The sequence below is a fragment of the Pseudorca crassidens genome, chromosome 3 (assembly GCF_039906515.1).
Source record: "Pseudorca crassidens isolate mPseCra1 chromosome 3, mPseCra1.hap1, whole genome shotgun sequence".
Lineage (NCBI taxonomy): Eukaryota > Metazoa > Chordata > Mammalia > Artiodactyla > Delphinidae > Pseudorca > Pseudorca crassidens.
In genome coordinates, this window is record NC_090298.1 from 83,758,299 (window position 1) to 83,778,696 (window position 20,398).

At 37.5% G+C, this 20,398-nt stretch overlaps 1 long non-coding RNA gene across 1 annotated transcript in view; it reads right to left on the minus strand.

Annotated features, from left to right (window-relative positions):
- LOC137221539 (uncharacterized) overlaps positions 1–20,398 on the minus strand; it is a 29,182-nt gene that overhangs the window by 6,727 nt on the left and 2,057 nt on the right. Inside the window, exons 2-4 of the long non-coding RNA XR_010942056.1 lie at positions 6,009–6,125; positions 5,402–5,849; positions 2,879–3,038 (exon numbers count right to left, since the gene is read on the minus strand). This is a non-coding gene — a long non-coding RNA (uncharacterized lncRNA). The remainder of the gene's footprint in view (positions 1–2,878; positions 3,039–5,401; positions 5,850–6,008; positions 6,126–20,398) is intronic.

The window sequence follows — 20,398 nt, forward strand, 5'->3', positions numbered from 1 at the left end:
GGATTAAATCCAAGTTCACTATAATTTGGTAGTCCACCAGTTGTTCTCAGGTTTTTCTCTCTGGCTGCTGGGTTTTCAAATTCTCTTACCAATGAAAACACCATTTTTTGAAAGAAATAATTTAATAAATTTTGTGTCTCTGTGTATGTGTGTGTGTGTGTGTGTGTGTACATGTAGGCACTCATGCAGGCAAGAACTAAATGTTTAGAGAAAAACAATTGTTCAAAATTGTTTTTGACCTTTTATCACAAGCAGAGTTATCATTCATGGAAGATTAATGGAGCTAAGAATAGAGTCTAGTGCCCAGCATGGAATACTCATCTGAGAGAACTGACTGAAAAGTTTTAGATTTAAGCTTTCTGTTCCACTCTGGTAGCGGGAGAGGTGAGCAGAATCTGCCAATTAATATGTATCTGTGCGGTGGATTGTATTTGTGATTATTCAGAGGTCCCAGCACTTTTGATGTACTGAAGAGGATATATATAACCCTATCAATTTCTACCCACTCTGCCTGACTTTTTAAATTCCTTTACTAAAGAGTTCTGAAATAAGGAATTTGGATTGATTAAGGTAGGTGAACGAGAGTGAATAGAAAAGGGGGTCAAAAAGGAAAGAGATTGATTTTTTAAGTCAAAAAAGTACCATAGAAAATAATTGTTCCTCTCTCCAATTGCAAGATAATTTATTTTCTAATATATTTGAAGACCCTCTAGTATATCATTGGCAACAATGTGGCGCTTTAAGAAAATTTTGTATGGAGCATTGATCACATCATTGAGTGGTGATGATGACAAGACCCTTAAAGCCCCTTAAACATATAGCAGTTTTTCAAATATCTTTCTCCATCAGAATACCTCAGTGCTATGCCACTTGATAAGTAGAAAAATAAGCTAAATTTGTTCTATTTTCTGATAAACAATTGTTTATGGTTAGTAAAACTGACTTGAGAAATTAATGCAATTTTTCTCCTTTAAACACATGTTTTTGATAGTGGATTGCACTATATGTCTCACAAAAACAGTTTAGAAATGGATCTTCGTTTCATGGCATTTATAGTGTAGCAGATTCTTTTGACTAAGAACCAAAAAACAAAAGCAAACACTTCTTTTTGTTCTTTCTGGCCACTTTCTTCCTCTAGTTTTACTAAACTCTCATCCAAAATACGGCCTGTTCACATGTAATAGTATTGGTAGCCAGGCCTTTTTGAGTGGTTGATGAAAAGCAGTTCATTTAGAACAGTTATTAATGCAGGTCCTCTGGATGTTAGTAGCAATTACTTGGGGAAAAAAGTTCAACGATTAATTAAATCTGGGAATAAGCTTAGATTAAACAAACTTAAATGGGCTTCATTATTACAGGAGCCCTCGCAGCCTTTAAAAATAACAAGTCTGTGATTCTTCCAATGGGGAATTTAATAGACAGTGTTCCCCAAATGTATTTGACCATGAAATCCTTTTCTCATGAAGGCATCTTTTGGGAAAGAGATCATTTAGAAATTGACATTAGTATAAATATTAGGAAAGCCTTTAAAACAGGCTAACTCTGGACTAGAATCAGAGTTGTAGTCTGAGCTCAGCTATTTATTAACTATGTCCCTGGACGTGTCACAAAAACTTTTCTGAACCTCAGTTTCCTCATCTGTAAATGAAAATGAGAATACTTCAAATCATAATTATGAGGATTAAAAAAAAACTGTGCAAAAATGTGCTGTAAATTTCAAGGCATTTTAAAGATATAAGCATTATGAAAATTATGGTTACAGCATTAAAAGTTGATCTCACTAAGAATTATTGACCTCATTTTTTAAGAATGTGCTTTGACATTAGATTAATGATGTGTAATAATCAGATTCCCTGATTCAGCAAAGGAGAGTTGTTCTCTTCCAAGCCATTCAGATAGTGAAGTATTAACTTTAGTGGAAATAACCATAAAGTAATGAGGCAAAGGTTTCCATGTGGTTCATTATTCTATCACATTATCACATGTGAATTCTTGCACAGTGCTTATTGAACTAGAGATAATAAATGTTAAAGAGTAGGCTTCATATAGTTGGTGAAATACCAGACTAAAATTTTTCTCACTTGGATTAGCATCAAAATACTTAGAAATGAGGAAGAAAACTTATGTGAGTAAATAATAAAATGATTTGGAGTTTCATCCTCCTAGCGTTTATCACCTAGAAGGCTGGTGGAGATATTGATAACCTCATAAAATGACAGTAAGCAGGTTGTAGAAAAGCAAGGAAGCAGAGGTCCTAAGACATTTAGCATTACTGAAATAGAGTGAGTTGGTTGATAATATTCCCTTAAAATGGAATGTAATTGTTATGGGCTGAATTGTGTCCCCCTCAAATTCGTATGTTGAAGTCCTAACCCTCAGTGCCTAAGAATGTGAGTATATTTGGAGACAGGGTCTTCAAAGAGGTAAGGTAAAATGAGGTCATATGGGTGGGCCCTAATCCAATATGACAGAGGTCCTTATAAGGAGAGGAGATTAAGACATAAACCTAGGGGAATCCCTCTCTGGATACAGTGAGAATATGGCCATCTATAAGCCAAGGACAGAGGAGTTGGAGGAAGCCAAACCTGCCAATACCGTGATCTTGGAAGGACAAAAGAAAATAGATATTGATAACTCTTTATGTAGGCTTGTACGTGATTCATGTTTTAATCAGATCTGCCCTCTTACATACCACTGTTATCTAATAAAAGTTTATGTGGCTTACTCAGTGGTGGGTTCCTAAATCTGAAAGTCTTGAATATTCCTGTATTAGAGAAACAGTAGACTATAAGGAGTAATGTTTGGAGCTAATTAGCCTGGGATCAAGTCCTGGTCCTACCACTATAAGTCATCCATAAAATAGGTATGCAAATAGTACCTATTTTGTAGGGTTGTTGTGAAAATTAAATGAGTTAATGGATGTAAAGATGTACAGTACAGACATTGAACTTGCAATTCATATATCCAACACCAGATGGCAGTGTGGCCTTCCAAGGTTAGGTTGCCATGTAATCAGGTTGATGAGCCAGCACGAGTATCTGAAACACAAAGTAACAAAATTCTAGAAGATTTCTATGAAACTAAGACAAATTTAAAACCTCTGTGCAAATAATGCTATATAAGGTCACAGAAATATACACAAAAGCTTTTTTTTTAAAGGAGAAGCTTAAGTAAAATGCATCTGATTATCATTAGTTGCTTTCCATCACTAGTTATTCAAATCATAGCTCCATGGTTTTCTAGCTGAATAAGCTTGGGCAAGTTACTTACCTTTTCTAAGACTCAGATTTCTTATCTGTAAAATAATATATGCATTTAAGAAAATGTTGTTGAGCTTCTAATGTCAGGCATTGTTCCAGGCTCTGGGGATATAACATTTTAAAAAAGAACAGATTATCCTTGCCTTCATGAGGCCTATATTCTAGTCACTAGACTCTAGTGAATAACCAAAGAACTGTTAACATTTAAAATCAGACTGATTGTGTACCAGGATGGTAAAGTGACGTTCTACCTCAGTGTTCACTGAATTCCCAAAGGTGCAGAACAAAACAATGGGTTTAAAGTAGCTCTACATTTTATGGCAAGGTATTCAATAGACCATTGATGAAGAACCTGGAAAGGTGATGTCAACAACTGCAAAGCTCAGCTTAGCACCTACCTCAAGCATATAAGAAAGCTTGGATAGGTTGAAAGAAAGAATTGTTTTTAAAGATAATTTATTTGGAGAAAGTTGTTGGAGGACTGCACATATCCATCACATCACCATAGTGAAGAGTGGGAAACATTCTTTCTCACCTAAATGAGAAAGGGATCTTCAAGAGAATCACTGGCAGGGCTGACATGAGTCCCCTGGAGTTGAGGCACATAAAAAATGGCTGAGAGGCTGTGGCTGCTCAAGCCTGAGGTGACAAAGCTGAGAGGAAAGAGCTGCACGGGAAGCAAGGTACACTGCTGTAGCCAACTGGCATAAAAGCACAGGCGTGTCTCATGGACCAGATGTGCACTCTGAGGAATCCCTATCTGGAAGGACAATGTGATATCCTCTGTTATAAAGTGAGGCACATTAAAATTTTCAAGGGTTTATATGAGCAAACAGTTGGAATCAGGCAGTGCCAAACTGGAAGTTGTAAAAAGTTAATAAACAGAAACCTCAATTAAATAGAGCTGGGAGACCAGAAAGGGGAGCTTTCATGCCCTGTGATAGTAACAGAGCCCAACAGGAAGAAGAAAGCTCCTCTTCTTTCCTGACAAGGACACAGCCAATGAAAAGCCATGGACTCTATGTTTACTATAGCCCTCTCATCTTCCCTTTCCTCTCTATAGAAGAGTTCTCCTTCCCTTGCCAGGTGGGGACTTGCATGTGGCTTGTCATGGTTGTAGACCCCAATTGCAGTTCTCTGCTGATCCCCAATGAACTCATCTTTGCTGGAGAAATATTTGGCAGTAAATTTGTTTCAGGTCAACAAAGTGCTGAGGAGCCTCTTCTAACAGGAGCCAGGGGAAAGGCTTTTATAGAGCAGACATGGAAGGAAGCAAAGCAAGGAAATTATTTTATTGGCTATAGCTTAAGTGGTTGCCTTATTTGGGAGAACCTAGTTGGTTGTTTGTGATTGGTTATTCTTAAATTTTGTTTTCTCCACACAAGTGCATTTACAGAATTGACTCTGGCTTAGGTTTCGGTTTGTAGACTACCAAGGCATTAGAGCCACCTGGTGTAATGGCGTCCTTATTTAATTACTTTAACACCACAAAGGAGTTGGACTGCCAGGTAGCTGCCCAGGGCATGAGGGAGGAATCATGTTGACCAGCTGGGGCCAGACATTGTCAGCATCACAGTGTGAAGGCCCCAGTAGCAGTGCCTTTGAGGAGCTCCACTAGGGAAAGAATCAGCCCTGGGGATCCACAAACACAGAAGAGCCCCGGAGGTTATGTCTGTGACAGCTAAGTAGAGCTTTTCCATCCCTTACTTCTCCCATCCTCATTCCAACTCTGAAGTGAGGGCATGAGGAGTTGCCCCCACTAGGACAGGGAAGAAACACTACCTCGGAAGAAAGTTTAATTGCACTGAACATTTTAATTATTAAAATGAGAACATTCTTGTGCCTAGAAAGGATTAGAGGATTCATGTTATTGTTAAAATTCTAAAAATTATTATGGCACATGCCTGAGATTTCAACCAGGTACAAGAAAATACTTAGCCCTCCAAGTAGAGTAAAAATAGATTTAACATATATGAAGGGCTTAATATGGTAAATATTTTCTATTTTCAACATTGTTCTTATGATCAGCCCTTGTAGCTTGTTGGACTCCCAGTTGTACAGCTCTTATACTAAAGATTAAAAGAAGGTTGCCAAGGACGCCAAAATAGCACACAGTGAAGAGTGGAGCAAGCAGAACTCACACTACTCCTTAGTTCCCTCAACATCCATCCACACCCAGAGGCTGGCTCTGCTCTTTAGGGTCCCAAAGGAGGGGCAAGTCTCTCTCCTGAAAGTCTGATTCATATTTTCCAATCTTCAGCACATAGTCCTTGTGAGCTGTTGGGTAAGATGTGTAGTCACGAGCGAGGAAACAAAAGGCAGGAGTGCTCATCCAGAACAGCTCCTGGTGTGAGTGGGCCCTCCCCAAGCATTTGTAGATTGAGTACTTGCATGACGGCCTGGGGCAGGATGAGGGGGATTGAATTACTTCTGGGATTTTGGGGATGAAGCAGTTCTGGCCACCAAAGTAAAATGGGGTCATTTGAATGGTGCCTTCAGAAACATTTCTCTCCCACAAGGCGGGTGTTTTCACACAGGGCATCCCTCCTTTCAGCAAAGGTAGCATTTTTCCATGGTGTTCTGTCAACTCTGCCAGGGATACAGAGAGAAAGTAAAAGTTTCTATCAGGACAAATGTTTGGGAAATTCTGCACACATTGTCCCCACTACTAGGACATACATATTAGCATATTATAGAGTCTTCAACATTGCATAGGTTAATTTTGCTAAACTCAGTGTGTTTACTGACCTTATAGGAGCTCAGAACACCTTATCTCTCAGCACACTTGCTAACATCCCTCTGACCCGTGTTCTGTGTCACACCATTCTGGTCACATAGGACTAAGGCATCGTCTCCAGAAAGGCCCTGCGCAAAGGAACAACATGTAAATAAGTTAGTGTGGAGATTCTCCCCAGCTAGATTCTGGAAAGTAGAGAGCAGGGATGCCAGGAAGCAGGATCCATCGGGAGAGGTAGTTTTTGATGAGATGATGGAGGATCAAGAAAGGATTGGAGATTACTGTATCTGGAAGATTAAGAGGTCAAAGGGAGCAGCAGCCCAATGGTGAAATGCAGTGTATTTCACAATTCCGTATGTGACAAGGTTCAGAAATATTATTTCATGTTGCTGTAGGGAACAAAAGGCTGGAAGAAGATCAAAGTGCCACAGCCTATAATTTAGTTACAGTAAATGTTATCTATTTAATTAAGACTTCTATAGCACTCTATAGAGTGCTATATCTATTTAATTAAGACTTCTATAGCACAGAGCAGATTACAAATATTACTTCATTAAATTCTCAACATAACTGTAAGGTAGGTACTATTACTTTCATCCCCATTTCAAAGATGAGGGAACTAGGACACAAAGATATTTAACTTGTTCAAGGGCCAGGACTGAAGTCCAGATCATGTCTCCATGATCCATGCTCTTAATCTGTGCTTGTGCGGCCTTTGTGCTGCTGGAGGTGATCCCAAGCCATTTAATAGTACAAACAACAATTGCAAATACTAAGGAAAAACTCCCCCTCTTCTAGGTTCTCTGAAATGGGAGAAAATTCTCCACTTTAATCAAAACTGACTGACATTAATGTTTATTCCTATAACGTCTTGATATGACCTTTTATATACCCAAGATGAAACTAAAATTGATGTGAGGGATAGTGTTCCAGGTAAAACAACTTAAGTGATAAAACTTGTTACCTAAGCAATGTTGCCGGAGGGGCAGACTTACATTTTTCATGAAAAATGTTAGGCAGAAGGTCTTGATGTCATTTCATGCACCATTTAATCAGATTTAGCTCAAGAGACAGGGGGATTTGCAAAGCTATATTTTTCTTTTTAAAAAATACAACACATATTTTGGTATAAAAGTAATTCATGCTCACTACAGACAATTTTGGAAAAACATAAATTATAATTAAGAAAATAAAAATTATGCATAATTCTACCACCCAAAAACAATTACTTTGATGTGTTTCCTTCTATTCCTTTTTTTTCCTCTATTGAATATATATGTGTGTGTTTAACACGAAGTTTGAATACATTTTACATCTTACACATTTTACTTAACATTATATTGTGGATATTTTCCCATGTCTCAAGAAAATCTTTGTATAACTGTAGTGTTGTTCTGTCTGTTATCTTGTTTTGTTTATTTTTGTTTTGGTGCCATGTTCTGTGTTCTTCGTCTTTTAATATAAGGAATATGGTTCTTTGGCTTTTGTCTTCTACAGTGATTTGTATGGTTTTCACTTCTTGTTTGTACTTGCATTGAACAAATAGGACTCTAATTATGCAAGTCAAGATTGAAATTGCACTTTTTTGACTCAGCCCACTTATATGGATGAGAAGTTTTCTGTGTTTCTATTTCTTCATACATCATTTTGGGGTTTAAAGTATTATTTAATATTTTACATATATACATATATATAAAGATGATTTATTAACATTTGTAATAATTATTGTGACCATATTTATAATTTTTTTATTTTTTACCTTTTTATTCAGACATAATTTCAGACTTTTAAAATATTGCAAAACAAAAAATAGTATAAAGAACACTCCTTTAATCTCCACCAAGATTTGCAAAATATTTCAATATATTTAATATATACTTCACCAAAGAGATATATAGATATTAAATAAGCATGTGAAAAATATATAACATCATTAATCATTAGGGAATTGTAAATTAAACCCACAATGAGATACCACTACACCTTTGTTAAAATGAGTAAAATTAAAAGTACTGATTATACTAAGTGTTGTCAAGGAAGCAAAACAACTGGAACCCTCATACACTGCTGGTGGAAATGTAAAATGGTATGATCACTTTGGGAAAAGAGTTTGACAACTTCCTTAAAAATTAAACATATGTCTATCATATGACCTGGTCATTTCACTCCTAGATATCCACTCAAGATAAATGAAAGCATATGCAACAAACACTTGAACATGAGTGTTCATAGCAGCTTTATTTGTAAAGTCTATAAATAGGTGAATAGATAAACAAATTATGATATATCCATACCACGGAATACAATTCAGCATTAAAGTACAACCAACTGTAGATACATGCAGCTGTATGAATGAATCTCCACATGATTATGATAATTACGAGGGTAAGAAAGCAAGCCCCCCCCCCCCAAAATCATACTTTCATTTCATGTGCATAGCATTATAGGATATAAAAACAAATCTAATGACAAGAAGCAGATCACTGGTTGCCTGGATGGGGGGTCAGGTGGTAGTGCAGAGAGGTGTGGGAGAAAGGGATGACAGAGGCACAAGGCAACTTTTGGAGTTGATGGATATCTTCATTATCCTGATTCTTGGGATGCCTTCACAAGTGTGTACATGTAGTAACACTTGTCAAATTGTACTTTTTAAATAAGTGCAGTTTGTATTTTAATTATACTTGAGTAAATCTGTAAAAATGTATAATAGCAGACATAAAGTATTTGTTGTATATCAGGTACTGTTTTCTGGCTCTTTATAAAACATAAAAGATATAAAAGCATTTAGCACTATCGTAGGCACTTACAGTAAGCACTCAATATATGTTACTTGAAAATGAATCTGATTTATGTAAATTTTTTCTATGAAAATGTTTGGCATAGAGTAAAAATGTTATCTCTAATTTCATATAGAGTCAGTTTCCCTTTGATACATATTTAGACTAAACAAAAAACAAACATAAAGGCAAGAATAAAAATTTTCTGGCCGGTGAAACCCAAGGACAAAACAGCAAGAAGAGAGCCACAATCATCTGCCTTAGTCTCTAAAAATATATAGAGACACATATGCACATATGTATACATACATGTATGTATATATAGATTCACACAGACATATAACATACAGAGATGTAAAAATTTACATCCATCTAGGGATTAAATAGATTCTTTGGAAACTATTCATTGGTATCTGGATGTCAGAGATCACAAAGTCAATTTATTAATAAGATATCTAATGCACAGTTGGTGTTCAATAAAGATTTTAAAAAAATGAATCAATGAAAACAAATGAATCAATGAGCAATCTTGTTTCTCAAATTACTTTCATATTCATGTAGAAGACTTTTAGTGAAAATGTCTTCCAATATTTAAAAAGTAACTTTGTTTTGGTCCTATAGCCCTAAGAGTTGCTACTATTTATGAAAAACACCAGTCTCAAATAGCTCCTAGTTCAAGATGCTAAATAAAATAAATGCTATTTCCAAAATTTTTTGGCATTGAAGTTAGCATTATTTGTGCAACACTAATTGGAAACAACTAAAAATGAAAATAGTCATTCAGTGGTTTAATATCAGGAAATAAAAAGTAATACTATATAGAAAGCCCAGAGATAAACCCATGCACATGTAGTCACCTTATTTTTGATAAAGGAGGCAAGGATATACAATGGAGAGAAGACAGCCTCTTCAATAAGTGGTGCTGGGAAAACTGGACAGCTACATATAAAAGAATGAAATTAGAACACTCCCTAACACCATACACAAAAATAAACTCAAAATGGATTAAAGACCTAAATGTAAGGTCAGACACTCTAAAACTCTTAGAGGAAAACATAGGCAGAATGCTCTATGACATAAATCACAGCAAAATCCTTTTTGACCCACCTCCTAGAGAAATGGAAATAAAAACAAAAATAAACAAATGGGACCTAATGAAACTGAAAAGCTTTTGCACAGCAAAGGAAACCATAAACAATACAGAAAGACAACCCTCAGAATGGGAAAAAAATATTTGCAAACAAAGCAACTGACAAAGGATTAATCTCCAAAATTTACAAGCAGCTCATGCAGCTCAATATCAAAAAACCAAACAACCCAATCCAAAAATGGGCAGAAGACCTAAATAGACATTTCTCCAAAGAAGATATACAGATTGCCAACAAACACATGAAAGGATGCTCAACATCATTAATCATTAGAGAAATGCAAATCAAAACTACAATGAGGTATCACCTCACACTGGTCAGAATGGCCATCATCAAAAAACTACAAACAATAAATGCTGCAGACGGTGTGGAGAAAAGGGAAGCCTCTTGCACTGTTGGTGGGAATATAAATTGATACAGCCACTATGGAGAACAGTATGGAGGTTCCTTAAAAAACTAAAAATAGAACTATCACATGACTCAGCAATCCCACTACTGGGCATATACCCTGAGAAAACCATAATTCAAAAAGAGTCATGCACCACAATGTTCATTGCAGCTCTATTTACAGTAGCCAGGACATGGAAGCAACCTAAGTATCCATCGACAGATGAATGGGTAAAGAAGATGTGGCACATATATACAATGGAATATCACTCAGCCATAAAAAGAAACGAAATTGAGTTATTTGTAGTGAGGTGGATGGACCTAGAGTCTGTCATACAGAGTGAAGTAAGTCAGAAAGAGAAAATCAAATACTGTATGCTAACACATATATATGGAATCAAAAAAAGAAAATGGTTCTGAAGAACCTAGGGGCAGGACAGGAATAAAGATGCAGACGTGGAGAATGGACCTGAGAACACCGGGAGGGGGAAGGGTAAGCTGGGACGAAGTGAGAGAGTGGCATGGACATATATACACTACCAAATGTAAAATTGATAGCTAGTGGGAAGCAGCCACATAGCACAGGGAGATCAGCTCGGTGCTTTGTGACCACCTAGAGGGGTGGGATAGGGAGGGTGGGAGGGAGACACAAGAGGGAGGAGATATGGAGATATATGTATATGTATGGCTGATTCACTTTGTTATAAAGCAGAAATGAACACACCATTGTAGAGCAATTATACTCCAATAAAGACATTTAAAAAAAAAGTAATACTATCTTTTCTTACCTAGGTTTTCATAATTTGAATATCCTCATGCTGTTATTACTTACAAACTCTGGTTTATCAAAGGACAGAGCTCATTGTAGAGTTAATACTTTTTAAAAAACTATTAAAGTTAAGGTGTTAAGGTGAAAACAGTTGGAGAGGGAAGAAATATGAGAAAGAGGAGGTGGAAGGCTGAAGATTTCTACTATTCGGTGTGAAAGACTAAACATGCATGCCAAATATGTAACTTCTAAAATCACTGTTTAGCCTTGAGCTGATGTTTCATTTAGTTCATTGATCATTCAAAATTTATTAAAATTCTACAGTTAAGGAACTATGAGAGACACCATGATGCATGATTCTTAAATCTACAAGAAAGATAGCACATATAAGAAAGGTAGCCGAACCCTGGTAAACACATTTATAAGGGATATGGAAGAAGTAAATCCAGTGGAAAAAGAGAGAATAAGAAGATAAGAGGAGAATCTGAGCAGCATGTCATCTTGGAAATCGAGCTTATATTATTAATATAATTGACATGGCATTTAGGACATGTGAGAGACATTACTGGTGGTCACTTGTATCCCGTTCTGCTCTCCTTCCAGGAATGTAGAAAACATTTTCCAGCCCCCCTGTAGGCAGACATGGAAATTCGATTACCCGTAGCCAATGAGCTTTGAGCAGCAGTGGCTGGTGTCCGTGCCAAGGCACGGGAAGAGCAGATAGAAGTTGTCCTTTCGCTCTCTTTCTCTGCCAAGTGTTGGGGTGGTGAAATGTCCATCCCATTGGTGGTGATGGCTTACAAACAGGTATGATGCTATCTTTTTTTTTTTTTTTTTTTTTTTTTGCGGTACGCGGACCTCTCACTGTTGTGGCCTCTCCCGTTGCGGAGCACAGGCTCCGGACGCGCAGGACCAGCGGCCACGGCTCACGGGCCTAGCCGCTCCGTGGCATGTGGGATCCTCCCGGACCAGGGCGCGAACCCGCGTTCCCTGCATCGGCAGGCGGAGTCTCAACCACTGCGCCATCAGGGAAGCCCTATGATGCTATCTTAAAGTGTTTTCTTACAAACAGGTATGATGCTATCTTAAAGTGTTTTCTCCATGTAAATTGGAAAAACAACAATCACGTGGCTCAGATAGAAGAGATAAAACAAACACATAGCAACATTTTTTGGTGGTATGTATTGATTTACCATGTCCAATCTCACATCCTTAATATATTTAATCATGGAACACAATTTACATACCTAAAAGTTCCACATTGCAATTATCAGCACGTTGCAGTAGGCATCTTACCGCTGTGGGCTATACAAAATTTTAACAATTTCCATGAAGTACCTGGAGCACTAAAAAATGATTTTCTACAGAGTTTGAGTAAGGCAGGTTTTAATCACCTCTTCCAGTCAAGACATTATATTATTAAGTACCACAAAGTCACTCCCCCAAGATCAACTCCAGCCGAAATAGAAACATCAGGAGAGACATGAAACTCTCAGAAATTCCTGGGAAAATGGAGGGCTGTTGTGTGAGGGGATGATGGTCCTAGTCTAGGGCATTTTGCTCTGGATATCATTTTTCTCTACTTTGCCTTGGGGCTATCAGTGGTGCCAGAATCCACGTAAATGCAACTGCCCTCAGGCATAAAATCTTGGCAGCACAAATTCTGATTAGGAGCATCAAAAACTTGTGATGATTGATAAGCCTTGGATAGTCATGTCTCTTCCCCGCCCCCTCACCCAAACTTCCAGGATGGGTGATACACACTAGGATGGTTTTCTGGTACCCAAGCTGCTCCACCTTCAGGCTCACACCTCCATTCTACCCCACAAACATCAGGTCTGAGACAGATTGAAGTTGGACTTTTAGCTTTCCCCCATATATATTGCTGGACAGAGCAATGAATATCCCAAGGGGAATATTAACTGACAAGTTAAAATAAGAGGATAGCTGGGGAGCACAGCTCTTTCAAAAGAAAACAGCAAAGTAGATGGCAGAGTCCATCAAAAAAAAATAAGTTTTATAACTGATGGGACAAAGACTCAAAATAAGCATTTAAAATATAGCAAAACAGATAAGGAAAGACATGAGCAATATGAAACATAAGGAAATGTAAAAAAAAAAAAGAACAGTGGAAATATGTGTAAAAAATGCAGTAGTTGAAATACAGAATACAATAGATGAAGTAAAATGTAGAATTGATACAGCTGAGGAATTGATTAATAGATTGGAAAATTTGATTGAGGCACTCTCCCAGAAGGAAACAGGAAAAGATAATGATATAGAAAATAGAAAAGTTAAGCAATATGAAGGTGATATATTGTTCATAAGAAATTGTTATTTTTCTAAGCTATCAATTTGCCTGTTAATTGAAACAAAATAGCCTTCTTTACCAAGGCTGATTATAAAGATAGTCCAACCTGGTTTGAGGACATGAATAATTAATATGAGAGTGAAACAACTTATTCAACAAGACCAGGGAAAATATATTTTTCCTTGGATAGATGCCATATTTTCTGATTATTTTAAAGTCATAAGCATATAACATTCTGAATGAACGTATCGTTATGCTGTGTGATAACTATGAAGAAGTATATATAGAATAATATCCTAATGGGAGAAAATTATAATAAAAGTAATCATATCCATTTAATAGTGTTTATCATCATTATCATATTGCAAAGTAACCTGGCTTAGATAGGTAGCAGTTCCTGTAAATGATTGTAAGCAACATTTTATAGCCAATCGAAATTTTTGTTCTCTTCTCACTTTTTGGTCCCCCAGCTAAAAATCAGTGTTTTAAGTAAGAATTATCATCATTGTCGTCATCATCTTCACCATCATCTTTATCATCACCACCCTCATGGGTGTTAGTATTCCCAGCCCTCTCCTTATCCACAAACGTATAAAATGGCAAAGGCTTGTTTCTGATTGTGTAAGTATTGGGATTTCCTTGCCACCAGCCTCCTTATACGATGCCTTAAAGCATAAGTGCCCAGTTTTTTGTTTGTTTTTTGCCAAATCATTTTCAAAATGTTCCGTCCTTCCTTTCTTCCTTCCTTCTTTCCTTTCCTCAACATTTACTGAGCACCCACTATGTACCAGCACAGAATGATGTTGGTGATAAAAGAGAAAAAAAACCCTATGGCCCCTGACTTTTACAAGACCTCAAGGATTGGTGAGCAACTGTTCCACGCTCAGCTGTCCTATGCTGAATGTCCTGGGAGCTAGGGGATTTGAGGAAGCAGAAATTCCGGGCCACAAAGATACTGATTATATGTCACAGGTATGTTCCCAGGATGAGGGAACAAAGAATGTTGCTAGTCCAGGATATGCAGCAATAGAAAAACAAGGGGAAAAATGTGACTACAGAGATATGGTAAAGGTAAGCTAGGTTTTAGGGAAGAAAAGATGATCAGCAACTCCTCCAGGAATGTAGGAATGTACTCTCTCTCATTCTCTCACAGATATCACACACATACACAAACACACCCGAGGTTTGACTCAAGGACTAACCTTAAGCACATATACTGTGATTTTAAGAACAAACTCTTTCTATCTGACTCTAATGATTTAGCACTGAGAAACAAAGGCCTTCATTTGCCTGGTAACTATGATCTGGTTAAAAATGTAGTGTCTCAGATGGCTGTTACTGAGGAACATAGGAACCAAAGTGCAGATTTATGGTTTCTAGCTGATGAGTCATTAGGAATGGGTTTCAGTTTCAAAAATAATCAATAGGGCTTCCCTGGTGGCGCAGTGGTGGAGAGTCTGCCTGCCGATGCAGGGGACACGGGTTCGTGCCCCAGTCCAGGAAGATCCCACATACCGCGGAGCGGCTGGGCCCGTGAGCCATGGCCGCTGAGCCTGCACGTCCGGAGCCTGTGCTCCACAACGGGAGAGGCCACAACAGTGAGAGGCCCGCATACCACAAAAAAATAAAAAATAAAAAAATAAAATCAATAAAGTGATAGTACAAAAATCACAGCACCTTATAAGGAAGTCACAGTCATCCAACCGTTTGCTAATGGTACTTAACATGATAATACGTTGATTAAACTCACTAAGTTGATGGGGGTGTATGTACCACTTCCTTAAAAGACCAGAAACTGCCAGATGTAAAAGAGGTTAATACAGAGAGGATCTCTCTGGAAGACAGCCAGGGGTCTTTTTCAAGTAAGTAGTTAGATGTTCAAAGAACAGAAAGTATAGCTTGAAGAAATGGAATCTAGGCTTGGGAACAATTTAGGGCTCTTGTCTTCAGGGTTCCCCAGAACAGAGGTTCAAATGGGCCAACAAGGGGACCTTGATAATCTGCCCAAACCTATTATGGTATGTGCATTTCTCACCCAAGTCCTAAATAAGTAGGCTTCTAATGTCAAATTGGTTTTCTCTACCAGGAAGAAATATTTCCCTTCAGAAGTGATTAGGTGGACTTTCTACTCCAAATTCATCTTGTATGACTTCGGGTAGTGAATTTTTCCAGGAAGTGGGTGAGTTGATATTGATAGTTGGAAAATCACAAACAGTAGCATAGTCTGAGAGAAAAGAAACTGCACAATACTCTTAGAGCCCCCGTTTATCCTTCAAAACTACATACCTCGCAACAACATTTCAAAGCCTTTGTCATGTACAACAGAGGAGAGTCCAGTCTTGGAATAAGACAATCTCTTTCATAAATAATAGAGTGACACTGAGATTAGTGAACATTGAGATCTATACGATTCTGTCTCTGGGAATTTTCTATTCATGAATTCTGCTGAATACTGAGGTAGAATGATTACTTCAATATAAAAATTTCTTAGAGTTAAAAGAAGTCTAAGAAATGGTTAATCACCTGTGTGGCACACATTAACAACATTAACGTTTGTACTATTATTGAAATGGGTATACGAAAGTTCTGTGATTTGACTGTCCTTTTGACTAAATTATAGTTTGACCTAAGAACTTAACACATGCCAGTTATCAACCAGGGCGGAATACTTTGGGTAGTGAATGTTAAGAGTTATGTTTTATTGTGGAAACTTCTAAATGGCAACTGCAAACTTACAGTAAAAGGTGCATCTTAAAAATGTATTCTTTACCTTCAGCATTTCAGAAACACATCTAACACATGTGCCTATTGAAGCAATATGAAAATACAGAAATATCAAGGAAATATCACCTATATATTCATAAGTTTGATTTGATGTACACCAGCTTAATGTCTTATGGAACTGCTCTGTGGATGCTCATGTAGATCAACATATTACCAGTGTTGCTCTACCGATTTAATAGGAATTAACCTGTTAAAATGGGCTCAGATGGATTTGTTGTCTTATTTGGTTAGGTGGCTCCACATCTGACAATTCCCTGACATTGGAAGTTTACTTGTAATGAAAGAAAGCACCTGAGATAAGAAGGGGGGATGCAAATGTGGGAATCAGGTTGCTTTTATTAAGGGTGATTTTTTTTTTGGCCGTGCCGTGCCACATGCAGGCTCTTACTTCCTCCGACCAGGGACTGAACCCGAGCCCCCTGCAGTGGAAGGGCCAAGTCTTAACCACTGGACCACCAGGGAAGTCACAATGGTGATTTTCATGCTGTGAGTAGGGGTATTTTGTGTCTACCCAGTGTGATCTATGTGGAAATCTCTCATTTTATAGACTCTGCTTTCTCTTTATGAGATTTGCAAAGGAGAAGGTTCAATTTACATCCACCCCTGGGGCCTCAATTTGGCAACCACTCCTCCACACTACATCCTCTTCACCGCTCCCAGTTTCACTTTTGGCTACTGCCGTCTAGAGCTCCCTGCTCCATGCTAGGGTACTGGGCTGCACTACATGTGGCTGTGATGTGAAAATCCCACACCTTGTTTTATTACTGTATAGTCTAATTCCCCCAGAGCACCAGCAGTCAAGGCTGTATGGGTGAAACAGTTTTCCCTGAAGAATTGGGAGTAATTAAAGAAAATTAATTACAACAGAAATAATATTTTAAAAACCTTTTAATATTACATCCCAAATATGTCTGTTTCCCTAGTCCAAGAGAAGAAAAAAAGACAAATTCAGCCCCTCACAAAGGGCCATTTAAGGGCACACACCATGTCTGTCTTTTTTTTTTTTTACCTTGTAAGTAATCTTTTATTTTTAATTATAATATTATTTATGGGTTTTTGCTCACTAGGAATTCTGTGTCGCTTTCAAAGAGATGGTATGAAACACAATACATCAGGAGAAAGACATGTGCTGATGAATTATGGTCCTGAATGTCATCATTCTGGTGATGTATATTAGAATAGGGATGGAGGAGTGAAGTTGAGGGATGAGTCTGTGTGCTGTGCATTCTTGACTGATCCCCAAGAAAACTGTGATACAATTATTATACATGTTTAGCATCATATAATCACAAAGTATTTGCCTGCAGAGGGAACCATTTTGCTAGGTAACTAGGCATATACACCACCAACACCCTGGGTGACATCCATTTACCATGTCTGTCTTGCTCTCCTGCCTTCTTTTTCTTTACCTTCAATGTGCACCCCTCACCTTTTAGTAAAACTCTATTGCCACCCCTCACAGGGATTTGTTTTGCCCTAGTTTCCATCCCCCTCCTCCAAAGAGTATAATCCAGAAAATGAAATCATCTTCAATCATATATTTTCAATGACATATTTGATCTAGAACAATATCAAGAGAACTTCATCAGAAAGTCCTGGCAGAGCTCACCAGGCAAAGCAGAAATGTCTGCAGAGGCCAGGCATCGCAGAGCAGAGTGAAGAAGCCTGGGTTTGGAGTTGAGCCTCAAAGACCTAATAACTGCACAGTCATTAAATTGGAAAAAAGTATAATTGGTAGTCCAAAGATGTAGAAGTGGTTTTTCATTGGATAGCCCGAGTTAACAAATAAATTAAATGAAAAAAAGTTGAAGACTTCAGAGGAACATCTCTGAAAGGAAATTTGAGAATTAAATCTAGAATTAACGTAATACATTATAAGATTTCTGAAAGACTAAGATATAAATATCTAAACAACAATGAGGAGGTCTCTTTATGATGAATGAGAAATGGAGGAATTCTTTTTTTCCACTCAACAAATATTTACCAGGTGCTTAATATGTGCCAGGAACATGTAAGGGGCTAGGAAATATGGCAGTAAATAAAAGGAATAAAAATATCTACCTTCATAAAGCTTACATTTTAGAAGTGGAAACAGATGCTAAAGAAGATCAATTAAATGAATGGGTTATGCCATAAATACTTTCAAGGCAAGCAGAACAAGAAAGGTGGATATGCACTTGCTGGAGATGTCAGAGAACTGTGGTTTTAAATATTGTGCTCAAAGAAACCATATGTTTATAGGTACCAGTGAAAAAATTTCTATGAAAGAGCCAGCAATGACTATAAATAGAAGCATGAGGATCATCTACAGAAAACAATATGTATCTGCCACATTATAACAGAAAAATGTGACCTTACCTCATATCTCAAATATTCTAAAGATGTCCTCTCTCTATAAGATGAATATCATCATGGTGTTACTTAAAAAGTGGCTTCATCAAGGTGAGATTAGGTGCCCCTTCCACAGACTTCCATAGCACCCGGTACTTCCTTGTGAGCTTCTATTCCCCAATATTGTTCTTGGAGGAGAAGCTGAATATAACAGAGACACAGACCATGAAGCCTCTGACAGAGAGAAAAGACTTCTAAGGTCCTGCTAACTTTCAAGGTTCCACAAGGTTGGCTGTACTTTGTTTCCTGCCCTTGTTTTCTGAGATATGTGTCCATAAAATATTCCCACCCTTATTTTGGTGGACCTCTGTTTTTTGCATCTAAGCTTTTTGCTTTCAATAATTTTAGCTCTGAGTCACTACCATGTCTTAGGTACTGTATATAGGTGATATTAATACTCAAAGCAATCTGGAAAAATGGGTATTATTATGTTTGTTTTCTAGATGAGGAAGCAAATATGGTTTGGTAGGTTAAATAATTTGAACAAGGTCACGTGGCTAGAAATCCTGGACTGCATGATTTCAAAGTCCAGGCTATCTCGATTTTATCACATCGTATCTTGTAAAGTAATTCGATGACAAGGTAGGTATGGGTCAGTTGACCCATAAATGTGCAGATAGTTCACAGCAATAGTAACAAATAGGAAAAAAGATTTTTCCATAAACTCTTTTTATTCTGGAAAAGATTGAGTATACAGAAGTGAATCTTCTTAATTAAAAAAGATAAGGATTTTGGCTAAGTGTTCAGGAATAACAAGAAATTGCACTAGTGTAGTAGGTTAATGATTAGAAAGGTAAAAAAGCCACTTTATATAATTTCTGAATAGAAAGTAATAGTGTAATCAAGACTGTTAACAATTGGAAAGCATCAAGCTTTGATTGGTTGAGGAATTTAAAAACTGGTATTTAAAATTTTATTTTTTGACTAGGCATTAATTTTGCATGGTTGAAAATTCAAAATATACAAAGGAATATATAGTAAAAGGTTGACCTCTTACCTCTGTTCCCCAGCCATCAACTTTTCCTCCCTAGGGGCAACTAATATTGTTCTCTTCCTGGCTATGCTTCTAAATATGTTCTAGATATGTTCTAAATATGCAGATGTGTTGCTTTTAAACTCCTTCAGTTTTTAAGAACATGTTATTTTATGTTCACATGCTGTTATAGGAAGTAATACAGAGAGATCCATATACCCTTTACCCAGATTTCCCCATTGGTAATTTACAGTAGAATACTATATAGTATTCTATACTATATAACTATAGTTCAATATAGTATACTATATTCAATACTATGCTATAGTTCAATAGCACAACCAGGATACAGAGCATTTACATAACCAAGGCTTCCTTGGCAGTAGCTGTCTCTTCCTCTGTGGCTACAGCTTCCATCAGGTTGACCCCTGGGCTCCAGTAACCCTGCCTCTTCCCTTTGTTTCTCCAGTTAGGAGCTGCACTTGCTAATTTCTGGATTACCTTGTCAACCCCTGCTTAGCTTCTGAGTTCTTCCGTGGCCTGTGTTATCAATTCCTTGCATCAACTGTCTTTGCAAAAATTTGAAATGATCTCTATTTTCCCTGTTAGTCCCTGCCTGAAACAAGTGGATTTAAAGAAAAGTGGTGATGTGGCATTTCTTGCACACCTGGCTTTGTAGTTTCTGTTTTATACCCACTCTATTGTTATCAAATCTACGTATCCTGTTCTCTCAAACTGACTATTTGCTAGGTGACGCTCTTTAAACCAATGTATAATCTTTCCCAGACAACCATCATTTTTGTTTGTTTGTTTTTTTTTTGGCTGTGCCCTGCGCTTTGTGGGATCTTAGTTCCCCGACTA